General features: G+C 36.1%; 1 long non-coding RNA gene across 1 annotated transcript; it reads right to left on the reverse strand.

The window, feature by feature from the left end:
• Window positions 1–3,862: 3,862 nt before the first annotated feature.
• On the reverse strand, window positions 3,863–23,006 carry LOC139078828 (uncharacterized). The gene is made up of 4 exons (XR_011531964.1): window positions 22,869–23,006; window positions 14,986–15,155; window positions 13,883–14,008; window positions 3,863–4,116 (listed from the first exon to the last, which is right to left on the reverse strand). It is a non-coding gene; the product is annotated as an uncharacterized lncRNA (long non-coding RNA).
• Window positions 23,007–24,406: the final 1,400 nt, after the last annotated feature.

Raw genomic sequence — 24,406 nt, forward strand, 5'->3', positions numbered from 1 at the left:
TTAAAAGGATCATATTCCATGATCAAGGGGGATTTATGCCAGGAACTCAGGGATGGTTTGACATCCACAAATCAATCAATGTAATACACTGAATTAACAAAATGATGAACAAAAATCACATGATCATTTCAGTAGATGCAGAGAAAGCATTTGACAAGATACAGCATTCATTTATGATAAAAATCCTCAATAAAATGGGCATAGAAGGAAAGTACCTGAACATAATAAAGGCCATATATGAAAAACCCATAGCCAACATCATACTTAATGATGAGAAACTGAAAGCTATCCCTCTGAGAACATGAACAAGACAAAGTTTCCCACAACTCTTTCCACACCTATTCAACATAGTACTGGAGATTTTGGCCAGAGTAATCAGGCAAGAAAAAGAAATAAAATTACCCAAATTGGAAAGGAAAAAGTAGAATTCTTGCTGTTTGTGGATGATGTTATTATATATATAGGAAACCCTAAAGAATACACCAGAAAGCTATCAGAAATAATCAACAGCTACAGCAAAGTTGTGAGGTACAAAGTAAACCTACAAAAATCAGTTGCATTTCTATACACTAATAATGAACTAGCAGAAAGAGAAGTCAAGAATACAATCCTATTTACAATCTCAAAAAAAATAATAAAATATCTACGAATGAATTTAACCAAGGACCTAAAAGACCTATACACTGAAAACTATAAGATATTATTGAAAGAAATCAAAGAAGACACAAAGAAATGGAAAGCTGTTCCACGCTCATGGATTGGAAGAATAAACACAATGAAAATGTCCATATTACCTAAAGTAATTTACAGATTCAATGCAATCCCTATCAGAATCCCAATGACACTCTTCGCAGAAATAGAACAAAGAATTGTAAAATTTATATGGAACAACAAAAGATCCTGCATAGCCAAAGAAATCCTGAGAAAAAAGAACAAAGCAGGAGACATCACAATCCCTGACTTAAAAATATACTACAAAGCTATGATAATCAAAGCAGCATGATACTGGCATAAAAACAGACACACAGATTGATGGAACAGAATTGAAAGCCCAGAAATAAAACCACACATCTATGGACAGTTAATCTTTGGCAAATGAGCCAAAAACATACAATGGAGGAAGGAAAGTCTCTTTGATAGATGGTGTTGGGAAAACTGGACAGCTACATGCAAAAGAATGGAAGTAGACCATTATCTTATACCACACACAAAAATTAACTCAAAATGGATTAAAAACTTGAATGTAAGACTTGAAACCATAAAACTTTTGAGGGAAAATATAGGCAGTATGCTCTTTGACACTGGTCTTAGCAGCATCTTTTAGAATACATGTCTACTAAGGCAAAGGAAACAAACGAAAAAATAAACAAATGAGACTACATCAGACTAACATCTTCTGTAAGGCCAAGGAAATGATGAAAAAAATGAGAAGACAACAAACCAACTGGGAGAAAATATTTGCAAATCATGTATCTGACAAGGGGTTAATTTCCAAAATATACAAAGAACTCCTACAATTTAACAACAGAAAAGCGAACAACCTGATCAAAAAAATGGGAAGAACATATGAATAGATATTTTTCCAAAGAAGATACACAGAGGCATGTGAAAAGATGTTCAACATCGCTAATTATTAGGGAAATGCAAATCAAAACTACAATGAGATATCACCTTACACCTGTCAGAATGGCTATCATTAACAAGACAAAAATAACAAATGTTAGATAGGATGTGGAGAAAAGGGAGCCTTCATACACTGCTGGTAGGAATGCAAACTGGTGCAGCCACTATAGAAGACAATATGAAGATTTCTCAAAAAATTAAAAATAGGAGTACCGTATGTTCCAGCTATCCCACTACTGGGTATTTATCCAAATAACATGAAGTCAACAATGGAAAGAGATTTATGCACCGCTATGTTCATTGTTGCCTTAGTCACAATAGCCAAGATGTGGAAGCAACCTGAGTGCCCTTCAACTGATAAATGGATAAAGAAAATGTGGTGTGTGTATATATACATATATATATGTATATATACAATGTAATACTACTCAGACATAAAAAAAGACAAAATCATCCCATTTGCAACAACATGGATGGACCTTGAGAGTATTATGTTAAGCATAATAAGCTAGATAGAGAAAAACAAATACTGTATGATTTCACTTACATGTGGAAAACAAACAAACATGGGGATAAAGAGAATGGATTAGTTGTTACCAGAGGGGAAAGGAGTGGGGGGTGGGCAAAGGGGGTAAAGGGGCACATATGTATGCTGACAGATGAAAACTAGACCATTGGTGGTGAGCACAATGCAGTCTACAGAAACTGATATATAATAATGTACACCTGAAATTACACAATGTTATAAACCATTATGACCTCAATAAAATAATTTTTTTAAAACGAAAGTAATTTCAGACTTATAGGAAAGTTGCAAAAATGTCCAAAGAATTTCTGTGGTGGTTTATACAGATTCCCCAAATATTAATATTTTACCAATTTGCTTCATCATTCTTTTTCTCTCACTTTCTCTTTTTATATTATTTTTTTATTACTATTATTATTATTTTCTGAGACATTTGAGAATAACTTGCAGACAAAATATTTTACCCCAAGTGTTTTGGTGTAAATTTCCTAAGAACAAGACATTTTCTTACATAACCACAGTATTCAAAAACAGGAAAATAACGTTACAGTACAATAACAGAACAGTACTAAATTCTGCTTAGACCTTGTTGCTATTGACAACTATTCCGCAAATTATAACAAAGAAAAATAATTCAAAGTCCATCTAGGATCATGCATTACATTTATTCGTCATGTCTCTTTAGTGTCCCTTAATCTGGAATAGTTTCATAGTCTGTCTTTCACGATCTTGATATTTTTGAAGAGGACAAGTTATTTATTTTGTAGAATATCCCTCAACTTGAATTTGTCTGATGTTTTTTCATGATTAGATTCAGGTTATGCATTTTTGGCTAGAATACCACGGAAGTGATACTGTGTCTTTATCGGTGCCTCATATGGAGGCACATGATATTTATTGCTCTTTACTTGTAATGTTAACTTTGATCGCTTGGTTGAAGTGGCATCTGCTAAGTTTTTTTAGTGCATATTTACTATTTTTATCTTTGAAATTAGTAAGCATCTTGTGTAAGAGATACTTTAAGGTTATGTAAATGTCCTATGAGTAATAGAAAAACAGCTTCTGACCCAGGAGTTGGCCTGGTATTACCACATAGACCTTGATTTTGTTATGAACTGTCTGGGTTAGGGTTTGAACACAGATAAAACCATGGATATTGCCCAAACTGCAAAATGAGCAAACATCCCTATATCCTGACTATTATGAATGACTATTGCTTCTTTATCAATTACGGCTCTTCTTTTCTCCTTCTAGATAAGATTTATTAAGATAACCAATCATAGAATTACCCTAATCCAAAACTAATCCCCTTCTTTAAACTCTCTCTAAAATCACCTAAGTATAAATCCTATAATTTATTATATCTTATAATTTATTACATAATTTGTTATATCCTTTCTAACACCTTCTCACTGAGATGGCCCACGGTTCCTCATAGTGTGCATCCTCCTTTGTTGCAACAAGCAATAAATCTAACTTCTTCAGCTACTAATGTGTTCCTGGTGGTCTCTGGCTGGAGGATATTGTCAGATGCTTTAAAATTATGTAAATGTCCTTTTTCACATTAAAATTTTACCCATTGGTTTTAGCATCCATTGATGCTAATGGTCTGAAATGAGTATTACTATAATTGCCAAATGAATATTTTCTGATTCTATCAATGCTTATACATTATTAGTTCACATTCTAGTATAGGGAGAAGCTTTGCTTCTCCTTATTTATTTATTTATTTATTTATTTATTTACATTAGTATAGGTTGAGAGATTCTTATTTCATTCAACACTTTATAGTCTCTTAGCCTCAGTATTTATTTTGATGCTCAAATTATTGCAGGTTTGGTCAGTGGGATCTCCTTCAAGCTGGCTCTTGTGTCCTTTTGTGTGACCACATCATGTTTAAACTTCTTCTTACTTTCCACAATGGCAAAATGTTCTCAGTCCATCTTCTATTCATTGTATTGGAGTTCCTAGTCAGGGTGCAAAAAAAGAAAAATAAATAAGTAAAATTAAATAAAGAAAAGAATTAGAAAGAAACAAAATGATCTGTATTTATAGATGATATAATTATACACATAGAAACTCAAAAGAAACTGAAGATAAATTTTGGAAATAGCAAGAGAGGTTAGAAAAAAATGTCTAGCTATAAAGTACCACAGAAAAACTAAATGTAATTCTTATTTCTGAAAAGCAATTTGAAAATGCCTTTTAAAAACATCGTTTTTAGGATTGCTGGGAAGATGGTGGTGTAGGAGGACTCTGAACTCACCTCCTCCATGGACACAACAAATTTACAACTACTCTTGGACCAATTACGTCTGAGAGAGAGAACTGAAAACTGGATAAAAAGAACCTCAACAAAGAGGGACAGTGCTGACTGAGGTGGAAGTAGCAGAAATTCCTTTTTGGAGAGGAAAAAGCCATATTCTATCCATGGCACTTCACAGCCACGAGTAATCTTGAGGTATGAAGCTTTTCCCAGAGGAGTGGGGGATCTGAGAAGGAGAGCTTTGCCACAATAAGCAGCTTTTGGACACAGCACAACCAAGATAAGTGTTATAATATCTGGCTGTGCTGTCTGTTGACAACAATGGGGACTATGCCTAGAAAAGCTATCCAACATAAGGGAAAGAACAGCTGGCTCTTAAAGGGACATGCACAAATTTACTTGTTTTGGAAAGCAACCAAAAATCACCAGAAAGAAATGTGCACAGTGCTTTGGTGAATAGAGACTCATTTGATAGGCTCTGGGCGTATCTTGGTGAGAGGAGAAACCTCCCCAGGCTGGGACCTTCTCCCCAAAGACTGAGACATTTGCAGCAGCCATAGCTGTGACCTAGTACAGGCATACTGACACAGACATTGGCAGACGCCATTGGAGTTCTTCCCCTGGACTGTTAGGGGAGGGATCTGTCCCACCCACTAGAGCACCAATTTAATCCAGCTGAGCTGGGGCAGGCAGTCCTAAGGAAGGCAGTCCTGGCGTAAGGAAGGAAACAGAGATCCAGGTACAGGAAGTACAGAGGCCAGCAAACAAGGTAAACTGAAAGAGGCCTACATGAAGACACATTACAATTAAAGGCTCAAGAATTAAAGAGAGAATCTCAAACGCTGCCAAGAGAAAGGCAACAAGTTACATACAAAGGAAACCCCATAAGCCTATCAGTTGATGTCTTAGTAGAAATATTACAAGCTAGAAGGAAGTGGCACAATATATTTAAAGTGCTGAAAGGAAAAAATCTACAGCCAAGAATACTCTATTTGGCAAGGTTATCATTCAGAATGGATGGAGAGATAAAGAGTTTTCTAGACAAACAAAAACTAAAGGAGTTTCTCACCAATAGCCAGCCTTATAACAAATGCTAAAGGGATTTGTTTAAGCAGAAAAGAAAAGACCACAAACAGGAATAAGAAAATTATCCAAAAAAAAAAAGCGACAAAATCACTGGTAAAGGCAAAAATATAGTAGAGGTAGCAGATCAATCACCTATTAAGATAATATGAAGGTCAAAAGACAATAGTATTGAAAGTACCTATTTCCATGATAAGAGGGTAATGGATACACACGCACAAAATAAGAGGTTAGACATGATATTAAAAACATAAAATTTGGGAAGAGAAGAGTAAAAGTAGAGCTTTTAGCAAGAGGTCAAACTAAAGCCATCATCAACTTAACATAGATTTCTATATACATAGGTTATTATATTTGAACCTCATGGTAATCACAAACCAGAAACCTATAATAAATGCACAAAAAATTAAGAGAAAGGAACTCAAACATAATACTAAAGAAAACCATCAAACCTCAAGGGAAAAGAGCGAGAGAAGAAGAAAAAACAGAGAACTATGAAACACTCAGAACAAAGGAACAAAATGGCAATAAGTACATATTTATCAATAGCTACTTTAAATGTCAATGGATTAAATGCTCCAATCAAAAGGCATAGGGTAGCTGATTGGATAAAAAATAGACCCAAATATATGCTGTATACAAGAGATACACTTGAGACCTAAAGACATGCACAAACTGAAAGTGAAGGGATGGATAAAGATACTCCATGCAAATGGCAAAGAAAAGAAAACAGGGGTAGCAATACTTACATCACACAAAATAGACTTTAAAACAAAAACTATGAAGAGACAAAGAAGGGCACTACATGATGATAAAGGGAACAATCAAACAAGAGAATATAACACTTCTAAATAGCTAAGCACCAAACATAGGAGCACCTAAATATATAAAGCAATTATTAACAGAGATAAAAGGAGAAATAGACACAGACACAATAACAGTAGGGGAATTTACCACTCCACTTACACCAAAGGATAGATCATCCAAACAGAAGATAAATAAGAAAACATTGGCCCTAAAGGACACATTAGACCTGATGGACTTGGCAGATACATACAGAACATTCCATCCAAAAACTACAGAATACACATTCTTTTCAAATGCACATGGAACATTCTCCAGGATAGATCATATATTAGGTCACAAAACTACTCTCAATAAATTTAAGAAGATTGAAATAATACCAAGCATTTTTTCTGACCACAGTGGTATAAAACTAGAAATCAACTACAGGAAGAAAATTGGAAAAGGCAAAAATATGTGGGGGTTAAACAAAATGTTATTGAATAACAATTGATCAATGAAGAAACCAAAGGAGAAATAAAAAATATTGGGAGACAAATGAAAATGAAAATATGACATGCCAAAATCTATGGGATACAGCAATAGCAGTTATAAGAGGGAAGTTTATAACAATACAGGTCTATTTCAACAAACAAGAAAAGTCTCAAATAAACAATCTAACAGTGCACTTGAAGGAACTAGAAAAAGAAGAAGAAACAAAGACCAAATTCAGTAGAAGGAAGGAAGTAATAAAAATAACAGCAGAAATAAATGAAATAGAGACTCAAAAACAATAGAAAAAAATCAATGAAACCAAGAGCTGGTTCTTTGAAAAAATAAAATTGACACTCCTTTAGCTAGACTCACCAAGAAAAACAGAGAGAAAGCTCAAATAAATAAAATCAGAAATAAAAGAGGACAAATTATAACAGACAGCTCAGAAAGACAACAGATTATGAGAGAATACAAATTGGATAATCTAGAAGAAATGGAAAAATTCTTAGAATCACATAACCTTCCAAAACTGAATCAAGAAGAAATAGAGAATTTGAATAGACCAATCACCAGTAAGGAGATCTAAACAGTAATAAAAAATCTTCCCAAAAATAATAGTCCAGGACCAGATGTCTTCCCTGGTGAGTTCTACCAAACATTCTAAGAACACCTAATACCTGTCCTTCTCAAACTCTTCCAAAACATTGAAGAGGAGGGGAAGCTTCCTAACTCATTCTAAGAAGCCAACATTACCCTGATACCAAAACCAGGCAAGGATAACACAAACAAAGAAAATTACAGGCCAATATCACAGATGAACATCGATGCAAAAATCCTCAACAAAATACTAGCAAATAGAACACAACAATACATTAAAAAGATCATATATCATGATCAAGAGGGATTTCTTCCAGGGATGCAGGGATGGTTCAACATCCACAAATCAATCAATGTGATACACCACATTAACAAAATGAAGAATAAAAATCACATGATCATCTCAATAGATGCAGAGGGAGCATTTGATAAGATACAGCATCCATTTATGATAAAAACTCTGAATAAAATAAGTATAGAAGGAAAGTACTTCATCATAATAAAGGCCATATATGACAAACCCATAGCCAATATCATACACAGTGGAGAAAAACTGAAAGCTATCCCTCTAAGAACATAAAGCAGACAAGGATGCCCACTTTTGCCACTCTTATTTAATATAGTTTTGGAAGTTCTAGCCAGAAAAATCAGGCAAGAAAAAGAAATAAAAGGGATCCAAATTGGAAAAGAAGAAGTGAAACTATCACTATTTGCAGACGACATGAGGTTATGTATACAAAACCCTAAAGAACCCGAGAAAAATCTTTTAGAAATAATAAATGACCCTGGTAAAGGTGAAGGATACAAAATCAAAATACGAAAATCAGTTGTATTGCTATACACTAATAACGAGGTAGCAGAAAGAGAAATTAAGAATATAATCCTATTTACAATTGCAACAAAAAGAATAAAATACCTAGGAATAAACTTAACCAAAGAGGTGAAAGACCTGTACACTGAAAACTATAAAATATTGTTGAAAGAAAGAAATTGAAGACATGAAAGAATGGAAAGATATTCCGTGTTCTTGGATTGGAAGAATTAACATCGTTAAAATGTCCATACTTCCTAAAGCGATCTACAGTCAATGCAAACCCTATCAAAGGTCCAATGACATTTTAGACAGAAATAGGACAAAAAGTCCTAAAATTTATATGGAACAACAAAAGACCCTGAATAACCAAAGGATTCCTGAGAAAAAGCAACAAATTTGGAGGTATCACACTCCTTGATTTCAAAATATACTACAAAGCTATAATAATCAAAATAGCATGGTACTGGCACAAAAACAGACAAACAGACCAATGGAACAGAATCAAGAGCCCAGAAAAAAACCCACTCATCTATGGACAGCTAATTTTCAACAAGGGAGCCCAGAACATACAATAGAGAAAGCAAATTCTCTTCAATAAATAGTGTTGGTAAAACTGGACAGCCACACGCAAAAGAATGAAACTATACCCCAAAATTAACTCAAAATGGATTAAAGACTTGAACGTAAGACCTGAAACCATAAAACTTCTAGAAGAAAACATAAGCAGTACACTCTTCGACATCAGTCTTAGCAACATATTTTCAAGTACCGTGTCTGATTGGGCAAGAGAAACAATAGAAAAAACAAACAAATGGGACTACATCAAACTAAAAATCCTGTGCACAGCAAAGGAAACCATCAACAAAATGAAAAAACAACATAACAACTTGGAAAAGATATTTGCGAACCATGTATCTGACAAAGGGTTAATGTCCAAAATACATTCAAAATACATCCAAAATACATATCCAAAATTAATAAAGAATTCATACACCTCAACACCAAAAATCCCTAGCAACTCAATTAAAAAATGGGCAAAAGAGCTGAACAGACATTTCTGCAAAGAAGATATACAGATGGCTATAGACACATGAAAATATGTTCAACATCACTAATTATTAAGGAAATACTAATCAAATCTACAATGAGATATCACCTCACACCCATCAGAATGGCTATAATTAACAAGACAGAAATAACAAGTGTTGGAGATGATGTGGAGAAAAGGGAACTCTCATACATTGCTGGTGGGAGTGCAAACTGGTGCAGCCACTATGGAAAACAGCATGGAGATTCCTCAGAAAGTTAAGAATAGAAGTGCTGTACGATCCAGCTGTTCCACTGCTGGGTATTTATCCAAAGAACATGATAACATGAATGACTAAAGGTACATGAACCCCTATGTTCATTGTATATTATTTACAATAGCCAAGACTTGGAAGCAACCTAGGTGCCCATCAAGGGACAAATGGGTAAAGAAGATGTGGTATATATACACAATGGAATACTACTCAGCCATAAAAAGATGAAATCTTGCCATTTGCAACAACATGGATGGACCTTGAGGGTATTATGCTAAGTGAAATAAGTCAGATAGAGAAAGTCAAGTACTGTATGATCTCACCATAAATAGAAAATAACAACAACAACAAACAAACACATAGAGACAGAGATTGGATTGGTGGTACCAGAGAGAAACGGGGGAGGGAATAGTGTGAAAGGGGTGATTAGCCACATGTGTATGGTGATGGATGGTAATGAGTCCTTGTGTGGTGAACATGAAGTAATCTACATAGAAATCAAAATATAATGATGTACTCCTGAACTCTGTATAATGTTATAAACCAATGTTACCTCAATAAAAAAATCATTTTAATAGCAACAAACACTATAAGATATCAGCAATAAAATATAAAAAAAGTTGTACAAAAAATCTAATTTTAACAACTTCATTGATAAAGCATAAAGAAAGACTTAAGTAGATGGGAAGATAAACCATATCCATGAACAGGAAAACTTAGTATCATAGAGATGTAAGTTCTCTTCATAGCGATCTATAGATTCAATTCAATTCAAAACAGTATTTCAACATGGTTTGGGAGTAACTTGACGAACAGATTCTAAAATTTATGTGAAAAGCAAAGAGACAATGATAGACAATCTTGGTGAAGAAAAATAGAGTGAGCTACTTAGTAATAAGACAGTGTGGTGCTGGTGTGAAGATAAATAAAAATAAAACAAAATAGGGAACTTAGAAACGGACCTAAATGTTATATGTGATAGGGATAGCATTTGCAGATCATTGGAAGAAAGAAGGGACTATTCAGTAAAATACCTGGCATTATCACATACCCTATGTCACACATTCCTTCCTGGGTATACTTTATAGATAAATTCCTGCACAAGAGATGTACAAAATATTCATATTAGCACTATGATAGAAGAAGATAGAAGATATTTATGATACATACAACTGCCAAAGAATTCCAATAAATCCATAAGAAAATAGATACAAAATCAAATGGAATAATGGACAAAATATGTGAACAAGCCTTTCACAGGAAAATATGAATGACAAATACTATTTGAAAATGAATTCAATCTTATTAATAGAGAAATGAAATGTAACATCATTTACAGCTACAAGATTTACAAAACTTGAACTCTGTTAATACCAAGTGTTGCGGAGAATGTGACTCAATGGGACATCTTATATACTGTTGCTGAGAGGATAAATTAGTGCTACCAAATTGGAAAAATATTTGGCATTATCATATACTCTATGCCACAGACATTCCTGTTTTAAGTGAATTTTCTGGATAAACTTCTATGCAAGAAATTTAAAAAATGTCCCTACCAGCACTATTCATCATCATCATCATCATAATTGAGAACAACTCAAATGTCAATCAAAAGCAGATGTGGAAAAACACACATACAGATTGATGGGGGTATGTCAAAGGGACACAGAAGCCAACCGAAAGAGCTCCCAGTGGCCAAAGTTGGAACAGTTAGAGCAACAAAATAATAAAGTATTATTCAGTTATAACCCAAAGTTAGAATTAGATAGAGATAAAGGTTGCACAAGGTTGTGAATGCACTAAATGCTAGTTAATAGTTCACTTTAAAGTGGTTAATTTTATGTTTATGTGAATATCGCCACACACACAAAAAGAGGCAATTATCAGCAGGGTTAGCAGCAATCTCCGAGAGCAAAATAATAGTACAGTCAACAGAGTAGCAGTAGAAAGCAACATTCTTCCCTAACAGTCTGTATTTTCTTGGATTTCTAAAAAAAAAAAATTTTATGGTGGAAAATATTGGATTTCCATGGTAAAGAAACAAGAGCACAGAGCATGGTATTTAGAGATGTGCTCTATATGGTGTATACTCACCAGAAAGTGTAGCCTGGGTCACATCAGTTCAAAGTATTAACCATTGCTGTTAATGAATAAAAGGATCCCATGTTTATTGAATTCTTTTTAAAAAGTGGGACTCAGCTAATTGGAAGCTCTTTGCATGTAGATGGAGCTTTTTAAATGTAGGCTGTTGAGGGGGACACCAAATGTCAGTATGTTTAGCTCTTTTCTCATGGGTTGGTCAGATTCTTCAAATAAGTAGATTGCCAGATTTAGAAAAAAAATACAGCTGCTCAATTAAATTTTACTTTATTTAAGCAAAGAGTAATTTTTTAGTATAAATACGACCTAATTATGATGTGGGGATATGGTTACTTTGCAAAATTATTCATTCTTTATTTGAAATTCAAATCTAACTGAGCATCCTGTATTTAATCTGGCAACCCTATGGACAAGCCTCTTATAATCTCCTGCCTGGGGTGTAGAATCCTTGCTGCCAGCGTTCTTAGACCTAGGTGCAAGCAGAAGACTGGGGCTACCATGTTTCCTGTATAAATTTTCAATTAAATGCCTCAGTTTTTAGTACAGTTCCCCACCATCTGTTTTACTACCTCCAAAGAAGAAACTTCCAGTCTTCTGCTGAGATGGAGGTGGCCTTTTGACAATTTCAATTTTCTTAATCAACTTTTAAATTTTACATCTATTTTTAGTTCCATGTTTACACCTACCTTCATTTCTATCTTCATCCTTACTTCTAGATGTACTTGTTACCACGAGTTCCTGACAGTTTTGCCATCTGTGGTGGCAATTGTCTTTCTTCTTGGCTTTCTTTGCAGCCAGTTAAGGAATACGTTTACTCCATCTTCTAAGACAGTTATCATTTATCCATCTATTTTTCAGCTTTATAAGTCCCTCCATTTGGGGAGGGAGCAGAGGCAAATATACATCTTCACATCTTCTTTAACCAGAAGTCAAACTGTCCTAGTCTGTTCAGGCTGCTAGAATACCATAGGCTGTTACCCAATATTGGTTATAACAACAGAGACTTATTTCTCACAGTTCTGCAGGCAGGGAATTTCAAGATCAAGGTGCCAGTAGATTTGGTGTTGCGAAGTTCTGCTTCCTGGTTCATATACTTGTCCTCACTGGGTGGAAGGGGCAAGGGAACTCTCCAGGATCTCTTTTATAAGGATACTAATCCCATTTGTGAGGGCCTCACTCCCATTACTTACTCACCTCCCCAAGATCTCACCTTCAAATACCACCATGTTGGGGATTAGGTTTCAACATATGAATTTTGGGGGCACATAAACATTCAGTCTATAACACAGATCTAGATGTTTTAGTAGATGATAGTCAAAAAACAGATAATCTTAAGTAGACTTTTCCTGGGAATAAAAAGTGAGAGAATAATTCCCAACTAATTTTATGAGGGAATATAATTTTGATACAAAAAAAAATCAGAAAAATATTTATAAGAAAATACATTTCATTTTTCTCACAGATATTAAGACACCGTATCAAGAAATTTGTTACATTTGAGTATTTCTTTTAAATTATCTATATTAAAATAATTGGAAATAAACATTGTAAGCAAGTTGAATTATACCAGGAGTGTAAGGATTTTTAACATTAGAAAAACCTGTTAATGTAATCAACCAAAAGATACAAAGAAAAATATATAATTGTATCAAATAGAAGAGGCATCTGATAAAATTCCCCACCCCAATTCAAGAGAAAAACTCATGGCACACTAGAAATAGAAAAATAGAGATAACCTATATTCCTACCAAATATCAAGACTAAATACCATAATTATCTACAAAATATCAAGATTAAACTTCATATGTATCATTAGGAGCATTCCAGTTCATGTCAAGAACAATGAAAGCATGCTCACTATCTATGCTCCTAATCAGATTGGACTGGAAACTTTAAATCAGCTCAGTTGATTGGGAATAGGAAATAAAAGATATGATGATATTAAGAAAAATAAATACAACTCTCACTCTACAGATAAAAGGATGGCCTACATAGACAATCCAAGACAATCTATAGGGAAATTATTAAAACTAAGAGCAGCCAGCACAACTACTGATTGCACAGTAAGTTACCAAAGCTAATTGCAATTTTATACATCAGCAAAAATTTTTAAAAAATTAAAAATGTAGTTTTTAAGAGCCAGAAAATATAAGTACCCAGATAAAATCTAACAAATGATGTTTTAGACTTTTATAAAGAAAACTATAAAACTCTATCAAAAGATATATTTAAATCCCTAAGTAAAAGGAAGTTTTACAGTTTGGAAAATTCAAGAGAACAAATATATCACTTACCTCCTAATTCACTTTAATTTTTATTACAATTCCACTTAAAGTTCCAGTAGAGTTTTTGCGATTTTGTATGGAAATATAAAAGCTGATTCAAAACTTCTCACGCATCAGTAGAGGGTCAAGAATAATCTTAAAAATTTAAGGAATACAGAGTATAGATTCACTTTAGCAGATATGAAGATTTGTGATGAAAGCTATACAAATATAAAAAACAGGGCTGGCCCAGTGGTACAGCAGTTAAGTTCGTACATTCCACTTTGGTAGCTTGGGGTTAACTGGTTCGGATCCCGGGTGCGGACCTAAGCACTGCTTGTCAAGCCATGCTGTGGCAGGCATCCCGCGTATAAAGTAGAGGAAGATGGGCACGGATGTGAGCTCAGGGCCAGTCTTCCTCAGCAAAAAGAGGAGGATTGGCAGCAGATGTTTGCTCAGGGCTAATGTTCCTCAAAAAAAAAAGTCTTTTAAAAAAATAAAAAATAAAAATATACATGAAAATGATAAATACTAAATTCAGGATAGAGGTTATATCTGGGGAAAAAAAGAAAAATGGAAACCAGAAGAGGTACGTGAGGCTTTAACTGTATCTGAAATGTCTAATTTCCAAAAAAAACTCTAAGGCAAATATGGTAAAATATTAAGGTTGACAAAACTGGTGTTAAGTATATTATTCTACAGTTTTCCCATATGAAATATTTCATAATACAAAGTCAAGATAAAAGATTTATGCATAAAAATAAGAAACTTTGGGGATAAATTAAAATATCTGACGTACCATGCCACGAGTCACTCCAAAAATGTTTAAGCTGCTTTCTTCACTTTTTTCAGTGAGTGATTATTTTCTGGCCCACATCCTAATGAAGAAAATCTGGTAGCAGAAGTTCCCATTGTATTTTATAAATATAGACCTAAGTCCAGTTACAACAAGTCAATGGGCCCATCTAAATATTTTTATTGGCAGTTTACTTGGCAACCCTCTCTCTCATCTCCAATTGTGGTCATTGCATATCTTCACCACCTTTTTCCTGGATTTCCCCCAGCCCCACTCTTTCTCATTCTTGTCCAATGACCTGCCCCTGAGAGGACACCAGATGGGAGTTAAAACCTACATTTGCTCCCGTCCTTTCCTTTTCCTCCTTAGGCTCAGAGGATGACAAGTCTCTCCTTTTATGAACTTGAAGCTGCACCATTAGGCATCTCTCTGGCAGTTTTCCTCTTTGACTGTATCCTCAACCTCTTTTCTCTGTCTTATTTACCTTCCCAGGATCTGCTCTCTTATCTGTAAAATGGGGACAATAAATACTAATTTCCAACAGTGTTACAAGCATCAAATGAGATCAAACAGAGAATCTATGTAAATGTTAATTTTTACTGTAAAAACCATATGTCTTCAAGAAATTATCATTTGCAATCTAGGTTTTTAAGTGTAGAAAGATTTTATTGACTTCCTTAGAAGGTTCTATTTATATCATATTGGTCTCTAAAACACCTTCAGAACTCACCTGCAAAAGTAAATTCATAAACAGAAACCAGAGAAGAAAAAGAAAATGAAATGTGTGCCAAGTGTTAAAAGTGAACCACAGGGAAGATACTTAAGTTAGTAGAGAAGTATTTATTTGATAGTCATCCTGGATTCTCTTCATTCTGCTTTTTTTCCCATAAGGTGATATTTTCTTCTCCAGAACTAATCAGAAGAAGGTTTGGGTATTGAAAGTGCATGTTTTAAAATTGTTAAAAACTGATGTATTTTCTTATGTTCAAATTGGTAATTGATAGAGAACTCTGAATGAACAGCAGGACATAAAAATACTTTTGAACAGTATTATGAACCATTACAGATGCTTTTTTTGGACTAGCTAATCACTTCCTAAATAGATGTATTTGATAGCTTTTCTCATCTAATAAAAGGATGAATTGGAAAAATATGAACAGATTGTAATAACCAAAAATAAATGAACTTGACAAGCTGGAAGAGCAGCAATTGCCAATGGACTGAATAATAATGTAGGAGCACTTTGGCACGCGCGATTTATGTATGAATAAGAAAAACTTTTGACATTTTAGTTTAGAACAGACTGCCTAGAAGTGGATTTTGGAAAACATAACATTTTTAATATTCTAAAAAAATATTTTTCTGAAATGCACAGTCAACTATATTTTACCTAATAATTTTAAATATCCTGTTTTTCTCCCTCTGTCTTTCTTTCTTTCTTCATTTCAAAAAGGTAAAAATAAAATTCTAGGAATGACTACAACGAAGACTAAGTTCTTCCTGTTTTAATTCCATATTACCCATAAAAAGTGAAAAATTTAACCTTTTGCTTAAATATCTTGATTACAGTTGATATCTCTGAAAATAGGATAATCATCTTCTTAGAAAACTGGCATTTTCATTCCAGTGGTTTCTTGCTACCTACGTAATCTTGAGCAAGTCACTTAACATCTCTAAGCCTCGGATTCGTCATATGTAAGAAAATAGCAATTCAAGAATGTCGTGATAATCAAACTGCAGTAATGCATCTGATAGCATGTTAAAAACTATAAAGTTTTTAAACTATGCCAAAAGAAGACATTTTACACATACATTTCACACATTATCATTTCCCCATTGGCATTGTCTGGTACCATGTATTAGAGCATCCAGATGATTGAGCTTTTATTTTTCAATCATATATTTGGCATTGTGTAGAAACATCCAAGCAGCCATAAACCAATTAAGCATGAATGTATTTAAGCATTTAAGAAAGGAACCTGGCAGAGGTGGTCTACTCTCTTTGTGTTATAGCTAAAGAAACAAAGCCACAGAGAAGTAAAGGGAGAACCCAGGGGCAAACCAATAGCTCGATAATAATAAGGGCAGGACTTGGGGCTCAGGGGTTCTGGATCCCTCCTAGTGGTATACTCTTTACTATCCCATACTACCTTCCTTTTCATAAGATAGGGAAATAAACCATTGCTTATTGTCTTTGCGAGTCCTGTTTAGGTATTTTTATGAATTCTTCCAAACAAGAAACATTTTTTGAACACTTCATGTGATGGGCAATGGGAATTTAAAGATAAAGCACAACTGTTGCCCGCAAGCAATCACAATGTAATAGAGGAACAAGTGTGTGTGAAAAGAGCAGCAATAAACCAGGATATGTACTTTAATAGGAATACATAAAAAAATGTTCAGAGATGGTACTAAATAAGGGAACAGAGAGGTTATGGTCAGGGTAGATTTCTGAAAAAAGAGGCACCTGATTGATTTGAATGAGAAAGAATTTGCCAATTGTGTGTGTGTAGATGTAGGGGTGGAGGGACCTGATGGATATGGCTGAAAAAGAACATTCCATATGAAAAAGGACAACATGTGCAAAAGTACAGAAGAATCAAGAAAACTTGTGTTTGTAAAACAGCAGGCTGTGTTGGGATGTAGACTGTGAGGGAGGGAGAAGCAGAGGAAGGGTTTAGAGAGAGAGAAGAGGGAGAGAGAGGCCAAGGCAGGTGAGCAGACCTGAGTTGAGATGTGAGAATCAAAGAAAGCAAATACTATAGTGTAGAGTTCTTACAATCAAAACCAGTGGAAAGCTATTAACGGGTTTAATGTAGGCAGACTAGTCTCCCTTAAGTTAGTTTTTTTGTTGCTGTTTTCAATTAGAAAAATTATCTCCCTGGAGCAAAATGGAGGAAGAATTATAGTGGTAAAAAGTGGAGAGGGAAGGCAAGTTAGGAGACTATTGAGAGAAATGATGGGGTTTGATCTGAAGCAGTGGCAGAAGAGATAGGAGAATGGATAACAAAGACGATGAGGCAGGTATTGATATCCCCATGCTGCAGGTGAACAAATCGAAGCTCAGACAAGCTAAGTAATCAGCTCAAGCTCCCATGAGCCAGGAAGGAGAAGAATCCAGATTGAAACACTGGTCTCTGTTAACTCTAATGCCAGGGCCATCTTCCAAGCTGCATTCCCCTCCGTAAGTCACATCTACCTAAGGAGGCCACTGTCTTAATCATCCAAAGCCACTTAATGAGCCCAAAAGGCATGCTCAAACACAATGCTCTTTCTACTGTGGCACCATATGTCCTGGATCAGACATTTTACTTTAACAGTTTCATTTTTTCTTTAGACAAAACTGCTGTAAGAGTACAGTTTACCTTCCTTTTGGAAATGCTATTATTAATGATCAAATAATACCTCTGAGCCAATCTGAGTCTCTACAGGTGGAAAAGAAACTGTACTTAAAAAAAAATTGTTAATACAACCTGTCTTTTTTTTTTTTTAACAGGCTCATGGATCCCAAGTATTTAATTTGTCTAGGCTTCCTTCTTTCCTTCCCTCCTTCTTTCTTTCTTTCTTTCTTTCTCTCTTTCTTTCCTTCCCTCTCCCCCCAACCTCTGTTTTACTTATAGAATGGTGGGGAATAATCTGTAAAAATTATGCAGGTAGAAAAAAGTTAGTAGAAATTTTAATAAAAGCAAAGACTTTGTTAGTACTTGGACTCATTTAAAAATTTTTCATGTGTATCAAACTTAATATACTGTTTAATATAACTATTCCCCAATAAAAAGTAAGATGAAGATTATTGAGTTTTTCTGCCTTTTACCTGGAGACTAATCTATAAATAAGAAGATCACACTTAGATTTCTCATAGAAGTCTTTCACTTAACTAAAGGAAGCTTTGTTAGGGAACAATAAAGTAAAAAGAAAAACCCAGCTATTTATTTTCAAAATTATTTAATTTGGAATTGTATAATTCAAATACTTAGTGGGAGGTTTTAATCTTGGAAGACTTGAGAGGGGACCATTTTAGGGAATACAACTTTGGCAAAAGAAGTGAAAGGAATTGCAGAATCTAGGTTTTCATGAGGACACACAATCAAACTGACATCTCCTTTAGTGTACAATTGCTTTTAGTAAATTTTAGACTAAACATACAACTCTGGAATAAACAAACTTCTCATGGAGTAAACCAGGTCTTAGTAAATTTCTTGTCCATGGAATAAAACTCACGTTTTATGAGGGCTCTTGTTACCGAGCAAAAGTTGGCTTGCCTCCTGGAGAGCTAAAATCAGCCTCTCCACTAGAAGTAGTTATCGCACCAAGTAGAGCTTACCTGCAGCAACTAGGAGGACAGGTGGAATCATTTACAAAGTCGTGGCTGTCCCAGAGCACAAGGAGAGCAGGGGCCTTTTATTTCAGATCGGGAATGAATATTCAAAAGGGAGAGGTGGCATTTACTTGGGCAGGCTCAGTTGGCATCTCTCAGTTCATCTGCACAGGTGCTGCTCCTGTGGTGGGGCTCAGTCTGGTTCAGGGGGTTGGTGATTGCATCTCTTAACATGACAACAAAAAAACCCAATTTGGAGAAACAGTTAAATACTTCCAAAACCTCCCTTGAGTTTCTCAGGGTAATTAGTCAGTGACACTCTCAACTCTCTGATGTGTCCGATTTTTTAAGTGCCTTGTGATTCAATCGCTTTGAACAGTAGAATTAAAAATGAGCTTAAGAAATTGTGAAAACTGAGTCAGGAGTTTCAAGTTGATTCAAGACAAATTTGAATAAAAATTCTGTTTCTCATTTAAGAATAAATAATAATAGCACCCATTGGTATTAGTCAGTGTTCTCCAGAGAAACAGACCTAACAGGATGTGTTGAAGGCAGAGTTGCAGTTTGAGTCCAAAGGCAGCCTGCTGACAGAAGCCGTCTTGCAAGAGGAGGTCAGTCTTGGTTTTATTAAGGCCTTCAACTGATTGGAAGAGGCCCACCCATTTTATGGAGACCAATCTGCTTTACTCAAAGTCTACTGACTTAAACATTAATCTCATCCAGAAAACCCCCTTCACAGAAGCATCCAGAATAATGTTTGACCAAATATCTGAGCATGATGCTTAAAATTAATTAACTACATTAACCTTATGTGGTTAACTTTGTCATCATATCATCTCAAAAGAACATTCTGAGTATTAAATGATTTAACAAATTTAAAACACTTAGGACATTTTCTGGCACACAACATTAATTGAATGTTAACTCTTATTGTTATTGTTATTGATAATCAAGCAGTTACTTTGTTAAGACATATTGAAAAAAAATGACTACTGTTTTATAGCTTGTATAAGAAATACTTCTGTTTGAATGATGAGACATTTTAAGTGATCATGAAAAACATCCAACATGATGTAGATAAGAGCTTCCCAGTAAGTTGCTGGATGTTCTCATTCAAACTGAACTTTTGCGAAGAGGCATACATTTATGTATCTATCCCAAGGTAAATACACCAGAAAAATTTCTTTTATATTGCTTGCCCTGGCAGTTTTAGAGATACAACTCTTTCCTTTCCAGGGGCTAGAAAAAGCTCAGTTCCTCAAATCTGATCAGGAAAAGTGGCTTGCTTCCTTTTAAATTTAAAGTTTGTTCTTTATCTTCCACTTTCCCTTTTGCTACTGCTGGGGCATCAGTATAAAATAAAGGCTCATAAAATCTTAGGCAGCAGCATAGTTACATTACTCACACTTAGTTCAAACGGAGAAGTTCGTTACAACCAGAAAAGTTACGAAAGATGTGCAGTTCCCAAGAGGATTGGCCTTCCACCCAATAAATCATTGATGAATGCACAAGGTTGTAGCCTGGGCTTCCCTCTTTGCACCTATTTCATTGTAGGATTCTCTTCTGCCCGGCGTCTGCTGCCCGCATGCTGATCTAACAACTGAAGCTCAAAGTTCAGAGATGAGCAATGTCTTGCTCTGACAGCAATGATCTTCTCCCTTTGTTCATTAATTGTGAATTCTGTCAAAGCATATTTTTTTAAAAACAATCATAATTTGTTAGGAACTCTATACTCAGATTCCTTAATAAATCGTCTCTTTTCTCAGACAATGTTCTGACTTCCCATTTATTTTGAGATGGTTTGAAATTACCATCTTTTATTACAAACGCCCTTGGCTCCTTTTCCTTTTTTTTCCACAGGCTTTGAATTGCTTTCCTTCTCCTCTTGTGTCATATGGGAGTTCGTTCCCTGGGCAGACAATTTTGCTGCTTCTGGTAGGAAAAAGTGTTATTCAGCTGCTTCTCTTTTGTCCCATGTTCTTTGTTTCTCAGCCTTATTAATAGTTAATTGTATAAAGGCCTCTGTTCGCTGCAATTGCAGGCATCCTGGATGGGCATTGGCGTAGTCAGCCTGCCAGGGTTGAGGGTGGGGCAGCCGGGGTAGCTGCTCAATTGGGCAAATTGGGAAAATGAGGTGAGGGTGTTTGGGGTGCCCTTTGTCCCTCCTCTTGGGTGCCCACCCCTCCGACTCTTGCAGCTGTGCCCCTCCCTTTCCATTTTCTCAGCCAATGCTCTTCCTCTGTCTTCAGAACCTTTTATCCCCGAGAAGTTAATTCAGGAGTTAAGGATCTCATGTTACCTCTTAATTTCCATTATACATGATGGCAACATGAAAACAGCAATATTCAACCCAAAGGAAATGAGTTGAATATCTAGGCTCCTGGGATGGATAGTGTGTCCCTTCAACCACATTATATAGGTGATTACATACTCTATTTGTCCGGGGTCATTAAAGAAGTTCTCACTGTGAAGTCGATCCTGCTGGTTTCCTGATAAGCACACAATGTATTCGAAGCTCCTGGTTTCCCACTCTGATCCCGAAACAGTGCTGGTGTCATCATCTCCCAGTTGTTGACAGCTCACAGCTGTAAACTTTCTTAGTAGACTTCCCATCCACCGGTTGAAGCCATCTAACTGGAAAACTTCTGGGCCATTATTCTTGCCCTGAGGGCAGCCCACAGACATGGCCAATGGCTGACTGATATGCAGGACAAAATCCCAGCCACCTCACCTAAAGCTGAAACTACTGTGGGTTACCATTCAGGCTCCTGAACTCATTGGCTCAGCCAGAAGCTGGTTTCAGTTGAACCCACATCTTTGCCTAGCTTCTACCTTATCCCTACTCTGCTCCCTTCACTTACTTTTAGGCTTCTCCTGAGAACACTATCTTAAAATCACTTGCACAAAAATGCACCCTGAGGCTCTGCTTCTAGAGGACATGACCGAAGGCCCTGAGCATAAGGTTAGGGAACCAGCAAAGCATGGAACCTAAAAGAGAGAAGGAACATTTTTTGCAGAAAGAATTTGGTATTTCAAATTTTAAAAAATAACATCGAAGCACTCAGCATGGAGTAAATCAGAATTTTGACTTCTTTTTTAGAGTTTCATATTGTTTTCATTTTGAGTTACATCAGACAGGTCACCTAATCTCTTGAGTGCTTAGTTACTCTACATGTCCTAATCAAGCATTGGTAGTAGGAAAGGGAATCTGTTGCACGCTCCTGTTCGTTTTCCATTCATTGAAAACTGCTGCCTCTGTGGATTCATGAAAGGAGAAATGCACATAAATTGTAGAATTCACAAATTTAACCATGTGCAAATCTCATAACTACAAATGAATCTTCCAAAAGAAGTGCAGTGGTGAGTTGCTAGGTGGTAATGCCTGCTAGAGGAATTTGCACTTGGCCACTCTAGGAACAAATTCTGGTCCAGGGAGGTGTGGGACGCTCTGGTATTTTCTGTATATTAAAGGCGGTCACATCACTTCCAGGATCCAGTTAAGAACTGTGAGCTTGTTTTGCTGGGCATCCTGTCTAGAAAACGACCTCAAAGACGGAGAAAGTCCCGAAGAGTTTATCCTTCAATGGCAGCAGGCTTCTGCCTGATCATGGAACTGTTCAAATTTAGGCGATCCTCTTATTGGATGGGCCATATCTCTTCAATTTTCCACAACCCAGAGCCATGTCTGTTTATGTTCACATATCACATTTAAGGAAGCTAGATTTACCCATGTAAGGCACACTCTCTATTCACAAAATTAACGTCTTGTTCTCATACTGCATCTACGGTTCTTCACTGATTGAAGGGTTTTACATCCCATCTCTGATCTGCCTCTGGACCTTCTCATTTGACCTTGGTATTTGGATTCACTTGGTTTGGTTCCCTCCTCCTCCTTTACTTACCCTTCTTCCCTGTTTCCTCACAGGAGCTCCTGCAGATGGACAAACCATTTGAGCATCTTCCAGGATAAGTGCACCAGCACTGGCTCATTCTTCAGCCATATCACTGCCTCATCTTCTTAGACACCATCCTCAATGTAGCCCTCACAATAGAACAAGACAAATAGAACACAAGGGAAGCCACCAAACAAGTGGGAGGCTTCCAACTGCCAAGCTTCCTAATAGATTAAGTCTTTAAGTTCTACCACCTTTGCTCCAAGGACTGTGAGATCCCCATGGGATGAAAGGTAGGCTGATTTCTTGAATCTCTATGTTGACCTCATCCTGTCAACCAAGGTTTCTCACTAGGGGGAACACTAGCTTACAAAATGCCTCCTGTCCATGTTGCAATTACTAGAGCTCCAGGAACAGGGTCAAAATATTTTTTCTACTATGACTATATCTACTGCTGCCTATCTTTTATTGCATACCTACTATGTGACAGGCACTGTGCCAGATACTTTTAGAGTCGTTATTTTTAACATCTTATTGCTGCGTGCGGGGGTAGGTATTATCTCCATTCTGCAAATGAAATTGTGGTTAAGAGAGGGCTAAGCTCAGACATTAAGTGACAGGAAGGTCTGACTTCCAAGCCTATATCTTATTACCTCCCTTTTTATTGTTCTCCAACCACTCATCTCAACCTAGCAACTATCCATTTGCAGAGTCCCCTGTATTAGTTACGTATTGCTGCAATACAAGCTTAGTGGCTTAAAACAACACACATTTGTTATCTCACAGTTTATGGGTCAGGAGTCTGGCCATGACTTAGTTGGCTTCTTTGCTCAAGGTCTGGAAAACACAATCAAGGTGTCAGCTAGGCTTCCTTCCTTTCTGGAGCTTGACATACTCTTCCAAACTGTTAGCAAAATTCATTTCCTTACAGCTGTATGGCCAAGAGCCCTGGCTTCTTACTGGCTGTTGGCTGGGGGTCACTTTCATTGCCTAAAGGACCCCCACTTTCCATTGGCAGTTCACAATATGGTTGGTTGCTTCTTGAAAGGCAGCAAGAAAGTCTCCCTCTCCAGCGTGCTATGATGTAGTAATATATGCTTAACCTAATCAAAGGAGTGATATCGCCAAACCTTAACCATATTCTATTGATTAGAAGCAAGTCGCAACTCCTGCCCACACTCAAGGGGAGGGATCCTACAGGGAGTAGATTATTGGGGGTCACATCAGAGTGTTTCTACCACAATTCCTTACCAAATTCTCACAGGGCTGCCGATGAAGGTTAGAAAAGAATAGCTCAGAGCATGAGGGATGAAGTTCCTGCTGCTTCTGCTGGTTCCAGCTGCCATTTTCCTCCCCAATTTAAGTGGAGGGAATATTATTTGTCTACTTTGCTGGGGCAGGGTGACAATTTGGCCATAGAATGCTTTGATATCCATGATGAAAGACTCTTTATAAAGCCAAAATACATTTTTTTCCCCAAAAAAGAAAAATAGAAAGAAGTCATCTGTTGCTAAGGAAACCACAACCTTTCACTGTGCTTATTTACA

Source organism: Equus przewalskii, chromosome 2 (assembly GCF_037783145.1).
Source record: "Equus przewalskii isolate Varuska chromosome 2, EquPr2, whole genome shotgun sequence".
Classification (NCBI taxonomy): Eukaryota; Metazoa; Chordata; class Mammalia; order Perissodactyla; family Equidae; genus Equus; species Equus przewalskii.